Raw genomic sequence first — 22,131 nt, forward strand, 5'->3', positions numbered from 1 at the left:
GCCATTGGTGTAGATGGTGCGGCTGGCATTGATGGCGCGGCTGGTGTTGATGATGTCAACGTATGCTTCAGCTTACGGCTCGAAGGATCCTTCGATGATTTCTCATCGTGTCGAGGCCTCAACGGCTCTCGATGAGGATCTGGCCTTCGTTCCTGGTTCGAGGGCACACAGGATTTGGCTCAAGCCCTATCCTTACTGGCTTTAGAAGGCGCTGTAGGAGCATGTCTTGTCGAGGGTTTTTGTTTCTCAAATATTTTTAGCATTTCTATACTAAATGCTTCCCATTCGGCAGGAGTGGAGGCCTTTGTGGAACAAGATACCCTCTCATGCGAGGTGTCTGATGACGAAGTTGAAGAAGGAGACCTGTGGTGCTTCTTTGTTCGACTTCATCGACGACGATGAGTAGTGGTGGGAGCCACTTCTCGACCTGGGCCTTTTAAATTCCTTCCTTCTAGAAGTCTTGCCTCTCAGCTCGTCCGTAGAAGGTTTGTTCTACGGGGTAGTCGATGGGGATTTATTGGGGTTTCTGCCTACTGCCAATTTCCCCCTTTCACTCCTTCAGAGCCTTTCCGGTCATCGACTGGCATTTGGAGCAGGCTAAGGTCCTGTGCTCCCCACCAAGACACGACAAACATTCTCGATGTGGGTCGGTTATCAACATTTTGGAGCCGCAGTCCTGACACTTCTTGAACCCGGTCTTTGGGGTAGTAGGTGTCAAGGAAGAAGACATTGCAAATAGAACGATAGAAGCGTGCCGTAGTTTCTCGAAGAGTTAGCTTACTCTGAAAAATTGAAATGAAGCCAACGGGCGCTGTGCATTGCAATATATATATATATATATGATAGGTTATTTATAATGCGCTTAATACCCATAGGTTTCTAAGCGCAGACCCGGGGATCGAACCTGTGTTTCTCTGTGCCATCTTGCTTCCAAGACGAGCACGTTGACCCCGAGCTATCCCCCCCCGAGACTATATATACCTTCGAAGACATCACCCTCGAGATGGAGGCCCTCGAGGGACATTGAGTCGACTGCATCGACGCACAGCGCCCTCTGCCGAAAAAGAAATTCTGAAGCAGCTGTAGCTGGATATCAAATATCAAAGATGAGGAACACGTGGGAGGACACAATACATTCTAAAGAGCAGCTACACCCAGCTGCGTATCAAAAAGCGCACTATGGCAGAGGCTCTCCTTTTTTCCTCTTCCTCAAGGAGGTCGTCCTCATCCCTCATACCATCAGAAGGGGAGTCCCGCAGTGACCCCCATGGGCAAATACTTGGAACAGGAAGCAGTGGGCCAAGTCACGGAGCACGTGGCAGCCTATTTTCAATTCTTGGGTGATAAGGCCCCCTTATCCGAGTGCCAAACCAACAGTATGACAGCTGAAGAAAACTCTTAAGAAAACGTTTACCCCCGATTACAGATATCAAAGACAAGGTCCAACTGGAATGGTAAGAGCCAGACCAAATCATGGTTCCCAGATTAATATGGAAACTATCCTCACGGGGGAGAGGATCAGTCCATGCCCGCTAGCTTGGAGGTCGATTTTCCAGTCTGAGAGGTCACCCACCCATCTCACCACAATCAAGAGCAGTAGGGGACACTACTGGCAACAAAGGAAAGGATGTGCCTGATATGCGCAATGCTACCTCCCTTAATGCCAGCACACCTGACCCTACCACGCCTAACAGCACTATCGAACCACATAATATGAATAACCCTTCATCCAGGCCTCCAAGCCTCTCCCCACAACATCCCCAACCAGTCAAAACAACCCCAAGCTCACGGCGGCTGCTTCCCGTAGATGCGCTCTTATCAATGCTCGATCTATTAACGCGCATGCCCTAGACATCCACGATCTCATCTCCACACTAAACCTAGACCTACTCTTTATCACAGAAACATGGCTTCATGTTCATCTGGCCCTGCCCTATCCCTCGCTCTGCCATCAGAAAACACCATCTTCTACCACTGCCTGACTGTATTGTATACTGTATGCATGTAACATGTTTTCATTCCTAATGCCACCTGGAATGCTTCCTGTAACTAAGCTCTTCACATGTGACAGCGCCTCGATGCCCATGGGCTGTTTGCGCGCTACACAAATTTAAATAAATAAATAAATAAAAATTGACTCAGCAATATGCAAGACGTGCAAGAGCACACTTGGAACTCAATCTCTACAAAATCTTCTTACGTGGCCCACTCTTTGCTTGAGGACTTGCAGGAACTGTATACTAGCATTGAGGAGGGTGCTGAAAGTTCAGCTTTACTGCATACCATACAGCATCAAGCACAGCTTTTGTCAGACTTGGCCTACGAATGGACTTTGGTTGCCTCGCTCACCATGGTTTTCTCTGTGGTGGCCACAAGGTATATCCACATCCAAGACTGGGAAACAGAGGCTACGCAGAAGAACGGTGCCCTATACCTGCCTTTTTGGGCTCTAGACTATTTGTGGAAGAGTTCAAATAAAAGGTACATTGGGGTCCATAAGGATTAATAACAACGTGGGACCCTTGGAAGAAACCTACAGACTTACTCCAACCATTGTAGGCCCATCGTCCTCCCTTCCCAGAACTTCTCGCTTTGGCTACCAGAAGCCAGCCATGGTTCGGAGGCAATCAGCATCCAGCACAGAAGATCAATGCTTCCTCTCCTCCCAAGACATCATGTTGTCTTCAGTCCACGCCGGTGGGCAGGAGGCTTATTCAACTCCATGTCATTTGGATCAGTTTGTCGTCGGATCCGTGGGTCTCGGAGGTCCTCCGGAGAGGATACATAGTGGAATTCGAATCTTGGTCAACAGACATGGGGACTCCGTTTCCTGGCCCTTTAACCCTCATGAGGTAGGCTGCATGCAGAAAAGGATAACGGAACTGCTTCGAAAGCAGGGTGCAGTAGTGCCATTCCATGGTGGTATGGTCTGACAGGTCTTGAAAGGTTGCTGTCTGGTGCTCTACACGAAAGGGTGAACAAATATGTCAATCTCCAATTCAAAATGGCGACTCATCCGGCTGATGGCAACAGGTGATTGGGCGCCTCCCTAGATCTCAGATGCATACCTGTCAGTCACCATTCATCTGGACCATCACAGATTCCAGAGGATCACAGAAAGGGGCTCTCCATTTTCAATTAACTGTTCTTTCCTGCATCTACCCTCTGCTGAGGGTCTTTATAAAGATTCTGGCACCCTGGGTGGAGGATCTTCATGATGAGGGCCAAGAAAGAGCACCCCTGCCTAGGCATTCAGCTCATTCAAGAGCCCTCATGGAAGCAGGGGCCAGGTTCTTCTGGTGCCTACCCATCCACTGCTTCCTCGTCAACACTCCCTCATCGGAGGTTCTATTAATCTGAGGCCATTTTGAGACCGACGTGGGCCTCACGTGGCTTACACAAGCCAGATTTGTCCCCCATCATTGATATTGATATTTAATTTGTATTGCGCTCGTACACAAGTGTTTCAAAGCGCGAAAGGGGAGGTGGGTCAGGTCTCACCCAGGAGATGGCTTCGGATCGAGGGGCTGATGGCAGCCTCCGTATTCATCAGACCTTGGGCTCGATAGCACCTACAGTCTCTCGTTTGGCATGCAAATCATCATTGCTCTCCGAGATCAGCGAACCTCTAGAGATTGTTCCCGGTCTCCCCTCATGTGTTTGATTTCCTTCCGTCCCATTGGCTCAAGCGATTTTTCCCCTGCACTGTCCCATCCCGCTATCACCACTGATGCCAGCACTCAGGGTTGGAGTACCTTCTTGGGGACCATAACCATGCAGTTTCTCTGGTCCCTCCGAGACTGTCGCTAATTTTCCAACTGGGAGGACTTGGAAGTTATACTGCTGGGTTTTCCCATCAGATCAAGTCCCAGTCAGTAAAGGTCCTGACGATTCGATGGAAGGGTCATATTTCAACCACCAGGAGAGGTTGGGAAGCCTCGCATGTCAACACCCTGCGAGACTACCTCATCAGAAATGTTTCCTGCTGCTAGGAGGATGCCCTTCAGTCCAGCAGCATTTCCATCCAGTCCCTCTCCACTTTCATCTTCTGGAAGTAGACATGTTTGCCTCTAGGACCAACTGCAGGCTGCCCATCTTTTGCTCCAGGCTTCTGGAAGAGGGTTTCTGGGAGGTCGGTGCTGTGTCCACAACTTTTCCTCCAAGGTTCCTCTATATACTTCCTTTCATCCCCCAACTTCTGTGGTGGATCAGATTCAGCCAGCCTGAATACTGACTGCAACTTCTCTTCCATTGCCCTGAACCCCTCTACCCCAATCCTGGCAAAGGACTCGCTGGATGGCAACCGGTGGCTTGGACATTGAGAGGGAGGTCCCATGGTGCGGAGGTGCCTCAGCCACACCGATTTAAGAATCCAGGAGACCTCCTGCTCTCATCTATTTTAACTGGCACAGGGGGATATCCACAGCCTGGAGTTGTAAGAACAAACTTCTGCCTCTCAACTGTGGAACAGCAGACATAGCCCCAGTTTGAAGCTTTCCTGCAGAAATCTGGCTATCTCGGTCTACGCTCAGAGCCCAGTGGCAGCCTTTTGAGCATTCAGTTTGTCCTGGTGGGAGGACCATGTGACAAACAACAACTTCCCCAATCGAACACTTGAGCTTGTGGACCTTAAACATTTAAGCAATTGAACCCATGGAGAGGGGGCATTAGCAGACAGGTAATGCCCCGTCCCTCACGTTCTATTGCTATTAGTGCTGTGGCATGTTATCCCAGGATACTAATAGTTGATTTGCCTTCAGTGGAGTAACAGCATGTAAACAGTTTCTCAACTCAAGAAAAATAATGTAAAAAACATGCCGCTATGTATCAGACAGAAGGGACTATACATAGTCCCTTCTCCCTTTCCATTGCAGTTATTCATGCGGTGAAGTTGTGCCCAGAACGGTACTGCAGGCAGAGAGCAGCGCAGGTAAGTGGGGTGGGTTGAGGATAGGTGGACCAGGGGGCTGGGGCAGGGGACAGGCGCACTTACCTTCATTCCCGGCGAGGGAAGATGGCGGTCTCCCACTACGAGGAGGCTCAGAGCGAGATCTTTCCCGGTGTGGTAATGACCCCGTTCTGAGTCTCCGCTGGGAGGTTACTACACCCCCCACCCCCCTCTCGCCGGGTTGAATGTCTTTTTGGTAGTCGTCATCTCTGCCTCTAGTATGGGGCGGGGGTGGGAAGTCTGAGCCCCCCCTTACCTGGCCATCATGCCATAGAGAGTTACCTTGCGTAGCGACCCTCCTTTCCACCCTAATGTGGTCTCTTCATTTCATTGCTCTCAGGAGATTGTGCTATCCCTGGAGGAGCAGGCCTCATGTATCTTCTCTCAATGCGCGCGAGTTCACACTGGTCTATCTGTCCCAGTCAGCTCAGTTACACTCATTGAGCATCTTGTTGTGACATTCGGCGGCCGTAAGAGGGTCAGTAGGCTTGCCCATTTTATTTAAGCGATTTGCTAAAAAATAAAATACATCTTCTCCCATATCTACTTCTTTCAGGCTGTCCTCTGCCAGGCAACCTGATGGGCAGATCTACGAGAGTTGCTGCCAAGTTATGGCAGCCTCCGGGGAACATCTATAGGCCAGCCACGAGGTCTTCACCAAACACTTTTGCTCATCGAGGGGTGCTCAGATCGCGGGTTCGTCGCTGGAGTCTTGCCATCAGCTCTCCCATAAATGTCATGTGTGTCCCACTAGGGTGGCATTCAAGGTGCATTGGGTCTTGCAGTAGCCATACTTATTTTTGGGACGGGCAATCTGGGCACTTTGAATATTCATTAGTGGGGCCTGGTACGAGGAAGAGGGGACATGAGGGTAATGCTAGCGCCAAGATGCCCCTGGGTGTGTGTGCGCTCTATAGGTTTGCATAACAATGCTCGGATCACTTACTCATGATGTTCATTAGACCTAATCCTTCTCTGACTAGTCACAGTCTGGACAACTTCCTAACCCTCACTGGTACTGGATCGACCCGTCTCCTTCGATACGGCAGCCATTTTGTCCTTGAAGGAGAGGGAGAAGGGAGGGAACCTAAAAGATACCAAGGCTTTTTATTGAAAAGGGCCGGCAGAAAGACGGACTGTCTTTATTAGTTAAAACTGTGAAGAATGAGCTTTCTCCTGCCTCCCCCACCCTCAATTCCAATCATTCCCCTGGCGTGCAAGTATATTCCCACATCACGATTTCAACTGCCTCTAAAAGTATACATATGAATGCAGGTGCTAACAATGAAGTGCTTTAATTGCAGGGCCTTTGTTAACAGCAAACCCCAGGCGATTTAATGTCTGTGGCCTGTTCTGTCTGGCCACAGCTCTGTATGTCAGCCAAGTTGAGTCAACATAGCCCAACATTTCATGGGGGGGAGGGTTTGGGGGACTTAAGCCCGTTCAGCTCAATGGTGTTGCACCTCTGATAAGCCGTAGTTACACCTGCTATTTCAGCACTTTTGAACGGCATCAGGGCCTTTCAACTTTAGCAGTCGAAATTGGCATTGAGAGGCCTACGACTAGCTACCCCAATATTGGCAGTTTTATGACATAGTAACACACTTCTTTAACTTAGGACATTAAATGTGCACTTTGCAGTGGGGATATGCAGTGGCAGCGCTGGGGTGGAGTCGGGGGGGCGTGTCCCTCCTCTGAAATCCTGTGCCCTTTCCTTGGGCCGCCCTTACAGTGGTGTACTGAGCGGGGGGAGAGCAATCTGCCCCCACTCCCAGAGGCTCCTTTGGAAGCCAGACCAGGATATTTGTCAGTGGGACCCCTCTATCGTTAGGCACCTCACCAAAGGTGTCCCGCTGGCAGGACAGTTCGTGCCAAGCAATCCCTGCTCAGCAAGCTCATTGCCCGGCCGCCGAATGTTGAAACTCAAATTGGGGTCTTGGCAGGTAGCTCGCCCCAGACAAGGGCTCCCCGGCTGAGCCCCCAGCTTCACTGAGGGAAGCAGGGGGCTCTTATCTATTCTGCTGTCCTCCTTTCGCCAGCCATCACTTGCATGTTTGCAGGTCTCTTTGCTCACCTGTTTTCCTTTCTTCTGGCCTGAAAGGGACACACAGAAGACACTGCTTTAAAGGATCAGATCTTGCTGCTGGTGGACCGCTGTTATAGCGTGCACACTGACACACATCGTGCTCCCCTAGTTCACATGGCCACTCTGGATATTCTCAGTGCTCCCGCTACATTTGCACTATAAAATATCCACACAAAGGCACTGCTGAGAAAGGAACCCAGCACGGCCCCAACGGCAGTCTGCACAGACCTTCCCAGAAAAGCACCCGCAGCCGAATGCGAACCGTGGGTATTAATGGCACACCTGTGAGAGGCCACCCCCGGCACATGCGATCGGGACACAATATGGACACTGTCAGTTCAAAATGCATTAAATGGCATGTGTTAATTACCAGACAATAACAACAGGAACCATCTGAACAAATAGCCCATGAAGGCCCGAAACCAGGAGTGAACTTAACTGGGGAGGGGAGCACGCGCGCGTGCGAGTGTGAGCGCGCACGCGCAGCGATATATCGAGTATTGGAGATATGCTGACATTTATTTTCAATATCGATATAGGATGAGACAATACAATATCGTTAACATCAAGATGTATACCTATATACAACCGAATTGCTTACTGTGTAAAAGCACGATTTTTACCTCCCCGGACCACTTTTCCCGCATCAATTTGGGAATAGCATACACATAGCGCTTTTATGGGCGGCCCCCTCCTTTTGTCTGTGGCTACCTCTGTGCCCCCTTTACTCGATCTCCCCCCCACCCTCCTAAATTTGACTCCTGGAAACGACACTGGCGGTATAACAGGCAACCCAACCTCTGCTGGCCCCTCCATGCGGTCACCTCCCTCAGGCCACTTGCACTATCTGGCAGCGTTCGTATTAGATTGCCTTTTTACTATGGATAAGCGCTATCCAGAGCTTTTCAGTGGACATTTAGAGTTTCGGCTCCCCGCTGCTTGCCTGCGATAATTGCTGCAGCTATCAACTCATTCGATACATTCCTTCGTCTCCCCAGGGGTTCCTCTGGCTATTTTTCCCAGCTGTGGCCAAGAAGACCCGAAACATGTTGAAATTGCTCTCCCCGCGAGCGCCGAGACGTCTTCGGCCGAGCCGGGCCCTGAATTACTATATAAGAACGCACATTAGGATTTCGAAAACAGTGCATAGGTTCAGCACAGCAAGGCAATGACATTGGCTGGAGCCTTCTAATTAGAGTGGCATTCCAGGTGCAATGCACAGGGGCACCCCCCGACCGGCAAAGGAGTTCCCCACATTCTGCAGGATTGTTCTGTGTGCATGGGCCAATCAGGTTACAGGTGTTCATGACAATCAGATTGACTCGCGCATTCCAGCCAGCGATTGGCTGCGAGCCGGGCATTTTCCTGCTAGCCAGGCTAGAGCTTCATTATTCCGATTGGATGGCCTGTTTCACCTAATTGGAATTACTTGTTGCGCGGTATGGGCCCCCCTCCCCCCAACTGAGCGTTGTATTTTAACTTAGTAACTATGTATCGCCTACGTTTATTTACTGGCACGTTGATATGTTGTGTGAATTGAGCTGACTGGTCGAAGAGAGTCGGTTAGTGACGTGTCCTATACACGGTACATACATATACAGTGGCCCCGGTCCAGACCTGCCCTGTGCACGAGGCAGGAATTGGAGGGGAACGCATCCATTCCATAGATTCTGCCATGTGCCTCACACTGCCTGCAGCTTCGGGGGTGGGGAGGGCATACCATACTGAACGCTGATGGCAGATCGAGTTCTGGGGCACCGGGATTGGGGGAAGGCATCCACGCATAGGATTGCTGTCCTAATCAAACCGGGGAGGCGCCCTGCAACCCCATCAATGTCGGCGTCGTGGCAGGCGCCCCCCCAGCACCTGACTGCCGATACATTTGCAGAGGAGAGGCGCAAACTAGCAGCTAAGCCCTGAGCCAGCATCGCAGCGACAGCTCTACCCACTCGCACAATAACACACAGCGACTAGGAATTCTACACATCTAGGTTCTGAATAACAGCGGGACGCTTTCAAATCAAGTATAACATTATCCCGCGCTATTTGCTTAACTCGGCAAATGTCCTATAGCGCGGTGGCGCCAAGCATAATTAAAACTGCAGAAAATTCAGACACATTGCAGAAATCGCATGCACATTACGAGATCTGACACCCCAAGGCACCCCCCTCCCCGCGATTCTCTGTCACAAAGTTGCTATGCAACTCGACAAGCCGGTCAACGCAAGAGAGTGTGGGAAGACGGGATAACAAACGGAGAGCGCCGCACAGCAGAGGTATGCAGTCCCCTCGCAGGTGGTGAGGCGGCCTCTCCTGTCGGCAGCTCCGGGCGCGCCACCGTGCAGATCTCCCCAACACGTACCTGGGCGCCTCGAAACCACAAACACCTGCGAACTCGGGCGTCGAGTCCGCCTGCGTGCTCAGGGCAGGGGCGCACGCGGCACACTCAGTGTGTGCTCCGGCTTCCCTGCACGCATGGACACAACGCCGCCGTCCACACAAGCCGCGGTGGTATCCGAGGGCGTAGACGAGGCTACCTCCAAGTAACCGCAGGTGCCCACCCGGCAGTCGGAAAACTAGGACAAAAATATGAAAAAACAGCAGCCGAACAGGCAATCCCGACAATGCTCCAAGTGCAGAAGCCGGATTCCCACAGGGTGTGTGGCAGCCGAATGATTCAACAGCCCTTCCATTTGTGGTCACCCCGGTGGCCACCAAACTTCCAGCTCCTGGAGGGCTGCTATTGCAGGGAGAGCCAGCAGCGCAAGCGGCGGCGAGGAGGAGGAGGGCCACTACTGCTCTCGCGTCTTCTCCTCCGCCCCCTCCTCTCCAGCTGCCCAGATATACCCGCACACGGGCACACACCCGGGGCTGCCCTCCCTGCACATGGCCGCGAGCACCGCGGCTGCAGCCCGTGTTTCCATCTCCCCATGTGATCACGAGGAGATAAAAACACAACGGAATCGCTGTTCAGGTTTGAGAGGTGGGGGGGAGGGGGGGCGAATGTAGGGGCGTGATGGCAAGCAAGGGCAGGGGGTACTTATGGTAGCTTCCCAGCCAGATTGTACACTGCTGCTAGCTACACGTGTGGAGCCAGAGGGTCACACATGACCATTGCATGAAAAGTGTTCCTTCTGTCTTCCAGAGTCTTTGCTGGGGAGGCCGCTGCTACCCCCACCCCTACACCCACTTCTTGTGGTGTACCACAAGGTTCCAGCGTTTCGCCAACGCTCTACACCATATACACCAAACCTCGACTGTAATAAGCGATAGGCAGCGTATAAGTTGCTTTATTAAATCATAATGAATACATTAATATAAATAAAGATTAAACTAAGTAGATGAGATGACGGGAGAGAGCCCCACTGAGCGCGACTCTCATACGCCGCTCCTGTCACCAACTGCTCGACACGCGTTGTTTACATTCTAATGAAGCTATGCAAGCAAAGCGTGTCGGACGCTGTCAGCACATGCCAGCCTCCTGCTGACAGCGCGTGTTGACTTCTCATGGACTGTACAAAAAGCCAACACTACATCGATCATCAGGATTCCCTCGACATTTCCTACACTAATTAGGCTGACGACACCCAAATCCTTATCCCTCTCACTGCCGACCACCGACTCCCTCCGTAAAACGATATCTACTAAACTATCCAGACCCCAGACCCGGCTGGCTGCCAAAAGCCTCTGCCTTAATGACGAAAAACTGAGCTCCTCATGATAGGCCCCCGTGCCCGCCTAACCAAACGCTACAAGTCCTACAAAACCTTCACCATCGACGGCCATGTAATACCTGTAGCTGCTTCAGTCAAGACCCTTGGCGTATACTTGGACTCCTCCCTTTCTATGACCCAACAGGTCTACCATATTGTCACTGCCTTGGCTAAGCTACCAAACTCATTAATGCCAGCAAGCCCTTCCTCACCACCCAAAACCGGCTTGAAATAGCCCGCGCTCTAATAGGGTGCAAGCTAGACTATTGCAATTTCCTACTTCGCGGCACCTTGGAAAAAAACCTTCACAAACTTTAGACAATTCAAAATAATGACCTCCAGGCAGCCTTGGACATTGGCAGACATGATCACATCTCGGATGCCAGAAAGGCTGCTCACTGACTTCCGGTCAAGGACAGAATTAAGTGAAGACACTCTCCATCACCTACCGATGCATTTCCAATGACACACCACAATATTTGGCTGACAAAATCACAAAACACTTCTCTCAACCAGTCTGGTGCAGTCAGCCTACAAACACTAACTTGTCAACCCAAGATTCAACAGGAAAAGAGCGGGTGGTGCAAGCTTCCATGTGTGGGCGCCAGCCCTCTGGTATGAGCTCCAGCCCACCTGTGAGACGAACCATAATACAACACCTTCAGGAAACACCTCACAACCCACCTCTTCAACCAACATTCTCCCCTCCAAGTACTTCCCCTCCTTTCATCCTGTGTAACCAGCGCCTAGATGCCTGTGGGCTTTGCACGCTTTTTAAAAATGTACTAAATAAATAAAATGAATAACTCCTCTGCATGCCACCCACCACTGGGAATAATGATATGTTATTAATAACACGCCTGTACACAAGTGTTTCTAGGCGATACAAGACAAGCAAGGGAAGACAGAGGTAGCACAAGATAAACAATCCCACTAGGCCTTGTGTCATTCAGATTGTGCAAGTGCGACAAAGTAAAGTGCCGGGGGAAGGGAGGTGGGGGGGCTACGTGCCAGGGAGAGGGAAGGGGGGGGGGGAGTGCAATCAAAGCAGAATTGCTCCGATTTTAGTGCAGCGCGGCTCTGGGTAAGTGCAGGGCGGCAGGGGACTGTGGGGTTACAGACACAGCCCCTAATTGCACAGTAGGTCCGGAGGCAGTGCAGGGAAGACTGATCATGGAGGCGCCTGGTACCCAGTATGACTCTGAGGGTAGGCAAGCAACCAGGCAGTGCAGCAGATGGGTAGGTCAGCAGGGGATAGAGAGAGAAAGAGGAGAAAAGGAAGGTCTTGAGCTGCTTCCAGAACTTCAGGTGGTCCGGCTCAATGTTGAGAGGGGCAGGAAGGCCATTCAAGAGGGAGGCACCTGTAGAGATGAGAGATCTACCCTCCACTCTCTGCCTGGAGAAACACATGACCCTCAGAGTTTGAGGGAGCTGAGTGAAGGGCTAGAGTAGGAAGGTGTTTAGGAAGAGAGTTGGGTGTAGTGCGGGCCATGGCCCCATAAAGCTTTGTGGACGATGCAAAGGGTATTGAACTTGATCCTTGCAGCCACTGGGAGCCAGTGGAGAGATTTCAAGGCTGGAGAGATATGGTCCCTTGGCTTGAGGCCAAGGACAAGTCTTGAAGTCCTGTTCTGGATTAGTTGCAGAGGTCAGAGAGTAGAGGACGGCAGATTGAGAAAGAGACTGTTGCAGTAGTCCAGCCCAGAGAGGACCAGGGCTCTGGAGACTGTGAGCTTCTGGGGGAAGGTGAGAAAAGGAAGAATACCTCTGAGGAGGTGCAGGTTGTGGGGTACATTTAAAGCCCAAAACAGAACTCCCCTACAACCAAAAAAAGGCATTTACACAGGACCGCAATGACGGCGGTACTTTTGTCTGCTTAGCACATGTGTGGCGAGATTTGAACTTAGGCACCCCAAAAATGGCTGCATTTTGTTCTACTTCATGTGAATCAGAGAAAATAACCTAAAATCAGAATAGCTCTACATTGCTGTTCTGTCATTTAAAGACTCAAAGCTGCGCAAAAAGACATTGCAATTTGCTCTTTCATTTTGAAATACTATAAAATGTGCACTCCATTTAGACACAGCCCTGCATGCTTTAATTTATCAAATTGACAAGGAGTAAGGCAATCCATATCAAGAATGGCATTGCTTCACTGAAATCCCTGGAGGAGCAAAGAATTCTGTGTTGTCATTCCACACGGCTTGTTGTTTCCTTTGAAATAAACTGTTACACTCAAATGACCACAAAGTAAAGAAATAGCGCTTCCCTCTCTCTTTTTCTCATGTCAATATCAAAGAAAGCCCGGGCAACATTCTTTTGAGTCCATAAATCAACCGTTTATGCAAAGCCCGCCAGACGATTAAGTGAAATTAATCTATGGTTAACAGAAAAACGCATGTGCAAACTTGAAATACAAAGAAATTAACACAGGTGTGAATTTTCTCTTCTGAAAACCAGGAAATGCCGTTTAAAACTAAATGTCAAATGACACTTTGTGCTTGCACATAAATGTGATTGAATATGGGGGTTTGCTAGCAAATGTACCTTATATTATATTCCAAAAAGACATTGTTTCTGTTGAAAGAAAAAATCTCTGCAACCAGCAGAACTGGTGTTGGGCCCAGGAGGCATTGATCAAGGAGGTCTTGCCTCCCACTTTCACATCCTCAAATGAACTAATTCTGCACGGACATGTGCTGGGGCTGATGGTGTGATAATTACAAGTCCGACTAAACTGGCCGGCAGGACTGCCAGCAAATACAAAGGATGTGACTGGACCCTGTGTTTTGACCCAGAAGTGTGATTTACTTTTACACCCATTCCCAGCACCCACTATATGGCTTCAAAGGGTGTCATGGAAACCCTTTGTTCAGGCTGACCCACGGGAAGACAATTTGGTTGTGGGATTGGCAGGACCACCCACACAGTCAGCCCACTGACTTTAAAGAACTTGTACATTAAGACATTTGTTTCAGCACCTTAAATAAGCAATAACTTGATATTATGCCAGTATTTCATGTGATTTTTAAACAAGCAAAATAAGACCCAGTGAATGTTGCTAGCTCCTGGGTAACTGGAATGGCATGAAACATGCATTTCTGGATTAAGTATAAATGACACAGACATACAACCTAGTGAAAGTATGCAAAATAGTAGTGGGCATATGTGTAGCCATCTGCAGAAGTTTAAATATGTTTCTCGTAGATATGGTGAAATTGTGTCAAAAAGTGATGCTACCTCACACAGAGCTGGCTATTGGATTGGTCAATTCCTTGTGAAATATGGAATCTGTAGATCTGTTTCTTATGATGGTGACTAGTATACATTTGAAGTTTTGCTCCATAAATATTTTTTGTAAAAATAGGCTTGTGAGACAAAGGAAGTCATAAATGCACACACATAACATTATGTTACTTCCCCTGAACCAATCAGCTCGAGCAGAGGAGGGACCACCAGTAGCCTGACCTATCCTAGGATGGGAGTAACTCCAGGGTACACCCTCCCCACCCCCAGGTTGTAAACCAATGATGACATTCTGGCTATTTAAGGGGGAGACAGGGAGACAAGGGATATTCAAGATTCAAAGACTCAAAAACCAGATCCAGAGGCAGCTGATTCCATCTAGGCAGGACCATCCAGATCCAGGCATACCCAATAATCCAGGCAGAAAGGAGAAGAGGCAGCTGATCCCATTTAGGAGAGCCCAGAGACCTGCCCTTTGCCCAGCTGACCCATCCAGAGAGCCCAGCTGTCCCAGTGAGCAGATCCTTGGCTCCGCTGTCCTGAGACCTTGCTGGCTGTCCAAATTACCAAACACAAGCTTACCTTGTAAGTATCACATCACCCAGTATCCCAAAACTGCATATTCTACTCTTTTACCTTTGCATCCTACTCAAATCCTATTAAAATCCCATAAAAACCCTAATCAATTCCCAAATTGCCAGCATCATCTGTTCACCTTTCCTTAGAAGAATCTGTGTTAGTCCATATCTGTTAGCGTACTCCTTTTATAATTATTCCAGTTATCTGTGTAAGTCCCTAGTTTCATTTGAAATAAATTAATTTGAAATCAACCATCTCATGTCAAGTGCCTTTATTTAATAATTATAGTCCTTAAAATATAGTCTCGTAAATTGTTACAGAAAACAATTTTTCAAGTAAGGAATTTGAAATGCTTGTCACAGCTTTAAGTGTTTTAATGACAGATGCAATTCGGCTCTGTGCTGGCTCACCTAGCAGGCATTGTGACATCAGGTGCGTAATAACCATACACTTGGTACTTGTCTCTCCCCATGCACACACATAGGGGGAGAGAGGGGCGATAGGGCACTTTTGTGCAAGACTGAATGGTTAATTACATTTAGAAGTATTTAGTTTTTCTTCTTTTTCTATCCTCCTGTTTGTAGGCGGCCCAGCAGCGCTACACAGGGACAGTGGAGTTCACCAGGAAGGGATAATTAGAATTCAAATCTTTCCCTTTTCTGTCCTCCTACACAGCCTTGCTTCTGTGGGCGTTAAAACCTACAGTAGTTCCGATCTTCAGGAACATTAAACTGTGCCCTGAACCCCGGTGATTTTATGTTAAAGAACAGGTTAATTTCCTGACCTTGGAAAACATACCAGACCTCTGTTATTCATCGAAATTGTTACCCAGTTGGCAATTTTTTGTGTTACTCTTTGCTTTACCAAGGGCATGCCCTGTCACGATTACCCTTTGCCCCCACACAATACCTAGCGTAATAACATATTACAGAGCGCTTGCAGGGACGTCATTTCACCAAAATGCCAGGGGTAGCGGAAGTGACATCACACGACCCTTGACCCCCTGATGACATCACAGGAAGTGATGTCATTTGACCCCACCCCGAAGTGATATCACGGGAAGCGATGGAACACAACCTTTCACCTGTTGACAAAACAGGAAGTGGAATCACTTAGCATTGTACACTACGGAAAATATGGTTACGATATTGTGCTGTCATTTCCTTACTACAGGTCAGTTGCAATGTTGCATGCCTGTAAGAAGCACGTTTTTCCAGGCTTTTATAGGGATATCACAGGCTGCCATGTATTATAATCCGATAAGAAGGTGCAGCAGAAACAAAGAATTGAAAAGCAGTGGAAGTGAAGTGTGGGAGTGCTAGATGAACGGTGGGCAGGGCGCGGTCTCAGGAGTGGCGGAGATGATGGCATACACAGGCATTTTCAGCCCAGATCTCCGAAACTCACTCGCTTGGTTTTCGATGACTCGTACTCCCTTACCCCAGCACACATCACCTTGGCAATGATTGCCTTCCCACGGCCACGGTTCTTGCTCCATTAATAATGGAACATTACTCACCCGCAAACGCAACACATCAGCCTTCAGAGAGCTTTGGGGGTGGCTGTGCAGTCAGGAAGAAATTATTCAAAGTTATTCAGAAATGCCTGGCAAATACTAAGGACAAATTGCCCCATTTAAAAACAAAATCCCTGACCTCCATCCAGCATTTCTTGAGGGCAAAGAAGATGCAATCATATGGCGGATTCCCCGTGGGAAACGAATTCATTTCCCATGAGCGAACACATGATCAGCTGCACAGCACAAATGCGCAGCTCCCTCTGTGGCTCGAGTCTGCTTTGGCACCCAAGTGGAAAATAATGCCAATTAGGGAATTGCAGGAGCAATAGGCGCCCCAGCCCATCCCCGCGACCAGGCTCTGGGCGAGCCGGCCATCATTAGAAGCGACCATCCTGTCCTCTAGACCAGGACTTTCTGCATCACCAGAACCGACCCTTTCCTTGCTTCTGCACTTTCTACCCTTTGAGCCGAGTTCCCCTGATGCAAATAAAAGGAAAGGCTCGAGGTTAAAGCACGTTTCGTGCTGGAATCTGATGTCTACATTAGAATGTGCACCTCCTACTGTATCCACGCCAGTGTCTTTGCAGTTACTCTGGTAAACGACGCCTCTTGCAATTGCACAAAGTGGTGCACTGCTGGGCGGTATGGTAGTGAACACATTTTTGGGGGGTTTCTTTAAAGGTTTTGATTAGGCACATTGCACATATATTTCCATGTAATTTCGAGCAGCGGTGTACACAGCACGTGCATAAAACAGACAATCCATTATAAGCCTCTTACGGCCTTTGTCTTTCCCAATTAACAACCGCTGCCCTCCGACTCCTTTATATAGGAATGTGGCCATCTCTCTCCCACGAACCACTCCCTCCTTTACTCCACTGTCACTCCTTCACTCTCCCTCAGCCCCGCCTCCTCTTAGAGAACTGATGTTAGGATGTAGTTGCAACTACCTAAACATGGATCGCTTGACAAACCTCAAAATGTATTTATACATTGACAATGTTATCCTAACGCTTCAATGAACAACATGTAAATGCATTTCCCAGCGGTATGTACCCAGTAACTAAGAACCCCACAAGTAACAGCGCCTCAATGCCCAAAGGCTGTTTGCGTGCTATACAAATGTAAAAATAAATAAATAAATCCCACATTCTAGAGAGCACTAGGCGGCAGAGTATGCAGCGGAATGATGGACAGCAAAAGAGGCCCTGTCAGAATGTGTGTATTCCTGTCATTTAGTGCACCGGGACGCAGTTCTGAGCCTCTGTCTTTCCATTGAACTAAACTTCAATCCTGCTTCCCCCAGCGAGTGTGCAGCATGCTGAGGTCCATGGAGCAAGGGTGAGGTGCAGTACACACAGTAGTTTTCGCTGAAGGGCATAGCAGTTCTCAGGAGTTTAGAGTGAAATGTAGAAGAACATTGGATTATGGTTATACTGCTGTGTGGGGAGTGTTGGAGCAACTGGGTCTGCAACAGAATGGCTTGGCAGCCCAAATAAATATGAGAATTTAATTTCCAAAGAGCGGAGCCCCATTTATGTTCTTTATGAAGCCACCTGGTTCCTAAAAGATAGCCAGAAGGATGCGTGCTAGGATGGCAACATGTTTCAAAAAGAGAGTTGCAAAAAGTATTGTAGAGTGCACCGAGAACTGACTGGATTGCCAAATTGCCTGAGATCATGGGAGACGATATTACTGTGTCTAATTTGCCGACTTTACTAGTCACACTCACTACATGATTGGGTCATTTCCGTGGGACTGCACATCAGAAGTTACATGCATTTGCTTTGACAAATGAGGATGCGCCATTGTAGTAAATGTCACATGTATAACTTTAGCCAATCAGTCTGAAGTATTCTCTGCCGACTTAAAAATGAGTTCATTCGTAAGGGGCTGCACTTAGAATGGTCACAGCTAAGGCAATAACTGATTGGACATACCAACATATATTGTATTTAGAATTTTATATAGGTGAGGGCCAACAGAGAACACATAATTAACATGTACTGGATACGTGCAATATATTCACATCTTGTGGCTTGTGTCTTTAAATACGGCAACTCAACATGGGCGGGCCAAGAACGTTTTCAGTTCCAAGGAGCTGACCAACACACCTGGCCGTAACCTGCATGTTTTAAAGCAGTTTCCTTGCAAATCGTGCACTCCATCATTGCTTCCTTGGATTGATTTTTTTCTATCCGTTTTTGGTCCCACCGTGCACGAACTTGAATTGAATCTGGAATCCATGGCCCTCTGCCTCAACCAAGTCAAAATCTCCCTCCCTCCAAGCACTCGTCCCACGTGGATTATCTCGCATTCTCTATGGTTTGGAACACTGGCAGTTTCACTGCAGACATATCCAGAGTTTGACCAAGAACTGCCGGAGAACACTGCACACCCACACCCCAGGCTGGGGGAACAGCCAAGCATGATTGCTTTTAACTGCCAGCCCTACATTAAACTTTGTAATTTCTCTCCTCTGCCTCATTGTTAGTCCTCAAAGGCTCACTATGGAAATGGGACTTCTACAGACCGCACCCATTACCGTTTCCTTGGCAGCCATCTTATTTGTTTTTGGACAGAAAAAAATGCTTGTGCACACCACACAATAAGAAAAAAGAAACATCACATCCGACATCTCAGGGTGACAATGGCAGTAACACCTACAGTGACCCTGTACAAGGATGGTAACTGGTTGTCAGTCTCTTTAAAGTATCGCACTTCGTCCGACTAATCAGACTGGGCAGCGGTCTATTACCTCCTGATACAGGCATCAGCGAAGGCATTATTGTGCAAGTATAACACTGTAGGTGTCCAGGCTCTAGGATGGCCCTGCAATTGCGTTATTGCGCACACACAACCAAAAAGGGACCAGCGACAATCCCAACTCAGTGGTTATATAGTAAGTCATTGTTTGCATTCGACAAAGGACTCCAACTATGAAAGGGTTAATAAAACAGCATTTTTATTACAGCATGCAAGTGCAGGGCAATTGACGGAAAACCACATTCCACATTCAAAGTAGTATCCGAACAAAAATGGCACGTGCTAAAATTTTCAAGCAATTCCTGGAGGCAATAACATGAAGATTTAATTTATTGTGCATATACAAATAAATGCCTTACAAATAAAATGAAGACACTGTCACAATATTAAGCACATATTCACAACATGCAATCAATGGATGTATAAATGAAACTTGCTTCCTGTATGTTAAACGAGACCAAAAAGCCTGTATTGTGATTGCGGAGTTGACCCAAAAAGGGAGAGTCAGAACGGAGGTGTTTAAGCGTTTCAATAACATTAGCACTATAACAGAAATAACTAACATTAATTGCAAGCACAAGGTCTCCAGGCTCCACGAATTTCCCCTGTCCAATAAAGATTAAATCTAAAAAACATACATGGTCTTCCTTGTGGATGTCTTGGAAATATCTGTATGTGAGAATGGGCGGAAATACATTTTAGAAAGTGTTTGACATACTCGGTCAAATGCTTCTATTCCAATAAATATATATTTGAGCTCCGGGTCCCCAATTTAATTTTTCTCTTCAAGTCTCTAAAATAAATGCCACTAAATTGGACAGATCCAAAAGCAATCTTCACTAGAAAATCCTCACAATCTCCAAACAAGTCTATAAGAAAAACATCAGGACCAATTCACGTAATCTGACCAAGCAGAGGATCATCTACATTGGTTTGTATTTGAATTAATAAATGTAGCCTTCAACACTGCCAGACAATACATAGAAATTTAACGAAGATCTGTTCATACTACCTACGTTGGAATAATCTTCGGCAAACCAAGTAAGTTCGTAGATTTTCTCCTTCCCCACAAATTCATTACATTAAATGAAAGGACAGAGTATAGTTTTCTACAATTCAGGAGAGTTGGAATAATCTTTTGCTTGTCTATTATAGTCAAGGGGGAACAGGAGAACCCCACCATGTTGCATATGGAATCTCTTCACCAATGTTATGGGCGGAATTATTATTGATCTCTATAGGAAGAACTCGCTGTTAGTCGATTACTTAACTAATACCCTAGATATTTCAACTGCTGCACTACTTTAAGCGGGTTACCACCTATAGACGCCTTATATGGACTGTGATTAGTTCGAAACTTAGTAAACTGCATCACAAAAATGCAGTAGTATTTGTTTCCAGTACATTCTCAATAGAATATTTCCAGATGGCATCAAGACTTTGCTGCAGACCAAAGTACGATGCAGTAAAACCAAACCCTCAACATACGCCTACTTAACATAATTAAATTGCACCAACTACACTCAGAAGTTACATACTTGTTCAACAGATGTACAGAGATCTTCCATATAAAGATCGAACAAAAGGGGTATAGCATGCAGCCCTGCTTTACATCAATAGAGGCAGGAATAACGACATTCATTTTATTTATTTAATTTTCCAATGGGCGCACAAACCCTCGGGCATCATGGCGCAAATGGAGCTCCCTGGTGAGAGCAAGGCATAGATCATGGTTACATAATGGTTACCATAGTGGTTGCATACACCGTTACATCATGGTTGAATATAAGATACAGATACATTGTTGTGCGATGACAGTACGTTCGTCGAACAGCCACATTTTGAGTGCTTTGCGGAAGACACAGGAAGAGTACTGCGTCTTCTGCTCTTAGGGTATGCGGGAGGGCATTCCATTGTTTAGCAGCAACGACGGAGAAAACTTGAGCCACGGGCTTTCATACGTTTGGATTTAGGTTGAGCCACCACGTGGGTATATGGGATTCTAGTGAGCTTGGTTGACTGAGATTTTGAGATACACTTGTGTTTAATAGAAAGTGTCTTGAAGGAGATTCTTTCCTTGACCGGGAGAGTGTGTACAGCTCTGTGGGCGGCTGAAATGTGATAGGATCGCGGAATGCTAAATGCAACCCGTATGGCATTGTTTTGGATGGTTTGAAGTTTCTTTACATTAGAGGGTGAGGTGCTGGCAAAAAGGACATTACAGTTAGTCCATCCTGGCACCCACCACGGTGCGTGGGCGATAGTTAATCAGTTGTCACTGGTGAGGAAGGGTCGTGCGGCGTTAATGAACTTTGTTGAAAAGGCTGCAGCAGGGGAGATGGCACTGACTTGGTGGGATAGGGAGTGCGTGGAGTCAAGGTAAATGCCCAGTGATTCACCGACGAGGAGGCTGGGATCACAGAGCCATCAACGCTGAAGGCAGAGTATCTGGGGTCTAACTTCTTTAGGACTGCGCCGGAACCGGTAATTAGCAGTTCAGTTTCCTCATCATTGAGGCACAGACCATGGGGGTTGCCATCCAGGCTTTTATTGTGGAATAGGTGGAGTTCAAGGTGGCTGCATCATTAGGATAGGAGCCAGTAAGAGGCAGGAGAATCTGCTGGACATCGGCATAGTTGGTATAGGCTATGCCGAGAGAGTCGAAGTGGTCGAAGAAAGCCTTTGTGAATAGGTTATAGAGAGTGGGCGGAACACTTGACCCCTGGGGGACCCCACATATGATGGGTGAAGGAGATGCACAGGCATTCTCTGCAAAGACTTTCATAACTCTTCCTTCCAGGAAGGAGGTGATCCTTGGAGAAGTAAGCTGAGGAATTAAGGTGGTGCCGGAGTATGCAATGGTCGACAAGGTCGAAAGCAGTGGACACATCTTTGAGGACAAGCAGGGCAGGGTTCCCCTCGTCCCTGAGCCCATCCATCTGATTTTTTTAAGTCCCGGAGTGCTGACTCTGTGCCATGTCCTGGACGGAAGCCTAATTGGCACACCCCTAGAATTTGGTTGGCTTTAAGATGTTGGATCCGAGTATAGGCAGCCTTGTTGAGAATTTGGAGGAGGAAATGTACCGTAGTGATGGGTCGGTAGTGGTTGGGGGCCGCCGGGTCAAGTGTAGGTTGTTTTTTTTTTTTTTTTTTTTTTTTAGAAGTGACAGGCCTCAAGCTTCCTTGAGCAGGAAGGTACCGCCCTGGTGGTGAAGGAGGAACTGATTAAGGCTTGAGTGTTGGAGATGGGGACATTGGAATTTCTTGGTACGAG

At 47.9% G+C, this 22,131-nt stretch overlaps 1 protein-coding gene across 5 annotated transcripts in view; it reads right to left on the minus strand.

Annotated features, from left to right (window-relative positions):
• Positions 1–22,131, minus strand: part of LOC138511252 (protein unc-13 homolog B-like) — a 2,171,549-nt gene that overhangs the window by 1,096,860 nt on the left and 1,052,558 nt on the right. Inside the window, exon 1 of one of the 5 annotated variants that reach the window (XM_069626795.1) lies at positions 9,397–9,983. The exons of 3 other annotated variants lie outside the window; for them this stretch is intronic. The gene's annotated coding sequence lies outside the window, so the exon portion shown is untranslated. Of the gene's footprint in view, positions 1–9,396; positions 9,985–22,131 lie in introns of those variants that run through there. One more of the 5 variants, XM_069626796.1, reaches the window with a different exon arrangement.

Source organism: Ambystoma mexicanum, chromosome 6p (genome assembly GCF_040938575.1).
Source record: "Ambystoma mexicanum isolate Mex_15411 chromosome 6p, UKY_AmexF1_1, whole genome shotgun sequence".
Lineage (NCBI taxonomy): Eukaryota > Metazoa > Chordata > Amphibia > Caudata > Ambystomatidae > Ambystoma > Ambystoma mexicanum.